This window comes from Pteropus alecto, unplaced genomic scaffold (genome assembly GCF_000325575.1).
Source record: "Pteropus alecto unplaced genomic scaffold, ASM32557v1 scaffold280, whole genome shotgun sequence".
Classification (NCBI taxonomy): domain Eukaryota; kingdom Metazoa; phylum Chordata; class Mammalia; order Chiroptera; family Pteropodidae; genus Pteropus; species Pteropus alecto.
The window spans coordinates 1,312,059-1,313,616 of record NW_006430057.1 but is presented as its reverse complement, the minus strand read 5'-3'; the positions used below and the strand labels follow the sequence as shown (position 1 = coordinate 1,313,616).

General features: G+C 36.6%; 1 pseudogene; it reads right to left on the bottom strand.

Moving 5' to 3' along the window:
• Positions 1-1,028: 1,028 nt before the first annotated feature.
• Positions 1,029-1,144, bottom strand: LOC112479207 (annotated as a pseudogene).
• Between the last annotated feature and the right edge of the window lie 414 nt (positions 1,145-1,558).

The window sequence follows — 1,558 nt, the reverse complement described above, 5'->3', positions numbered from 1 at the left end:
CAATTCTATCTAATTGGCCATGGCTATATTTCTTCAAGGCCTGGCCTGTCTCTTTTTTAGGCCTTTAGATAACTGACCTGGCTGTGATGCATAAAAATCCTTATGAAACCCTCAGATTTTGTTTCAAAGTCTATATAGAGAAAATATATGTTAACTACCTTCACTTTCTCCTGTTCCATTTTTCTTATTTTTCCCTTCAATAGGAAAAAAATTTCAAGTCTCCTTATAAGCCATCTCAATAAAAAAAATTGAGTTGTCTTTAGTGGAATTATCTTAACTTTTTTTCCTACTATATTTGTACACTACTAATCTTTAAAATGTGAAAGGATGTTTATTAACTGTAGTCCTATTTAAATTTTCTTTAGAAATGTGTGTTCATTTTTTTTTTTTCAAATGAGGCTCTTTCTCTTCAACCTGGCTTATTTTATTATACTTTATTTCATATTATTTTATTGATTTACTACTTTTCTGTTTGGGGTTTTTCCTTATTTACTGGCCCTCATCGGGATTTCATGCCTTCTGGGTAGTATACAGTCAGTCAGTGAGTTAAATGACAGAGTTGATGCCTTAGAACTTGGTCTGTGGTGTATACCAGAAGGAACTAGAAAGCAAGTGTATTGTTGGACAGTGAGCTAGAGAGAAAGGTGTGCTGAGCCATGGAAGAGAGCTGCTTAGCTAAAGGAAAAGATAGATACTTTCCTCGGTTCATATTCAAATCCCCAAGGAAATGCTTTTAGAACTGTTGCTTGAATTGCAAAGAAGCAGATAATCTATTTCTACTGATTTCTTTTTAATGGATTATATCTACTCAGGGCAAGATTGTGGAGAGGGTTGTGACTAGGGGAAGGCTAGACAAGGACTTAATATGAGGAAACTAAAGGATAAACAAGAAGTTAAGATGGAAGGAAGTTCTTTTTTCATTATAATAGACCAAGTGACCAGAGATTAAAATATTAACAATATTTAATGAAGGTAGCAGTACACTTTTATTTATTTATTTTAATTTTTTTATTTATTATTATTATTTATGCCTACAGCGCCTGGTCTTCCTAGGTGGTCTGTCATCCAAGTACTAACCAGGCCCGACACTGCTTAGCTTCTGAGATTGGACATCAGGCTTGTTCAGGGTGGCATGGCTGTAGACCATGGACAGTGGCTCCACTGGGGCGTGAACCCAGGACCTTCTGCGTGTAAAGCAGACATGCCAACCTCTACACTATGGAACTACATCCAGCAGTGTATTTTTAGATTCAGACAGGAAGAAATCAAACTCTTTAGAAGTTATACTAGGTAAACGAAACAGTTTTGTCCAGGACCAAAGAGGTGACTAGACATCTATTCAGGAGAGGGAGGCGGTATATACTGTCAACTTGCATAATTTAAAACTCCAAATCATTTAGTTAATGTAGAGAATACTAGTATGCAGTTCTCCACTCTATATGATAGTTGGAACCCAATTCTCCAATTTAGATGGAGGACAGAGCCTTGTGACCACCTATAAAGGCCAGATTTCTTTTGGGGAGTTTAGGGTGAAGGGACTCATGTGACAGGTCACTTG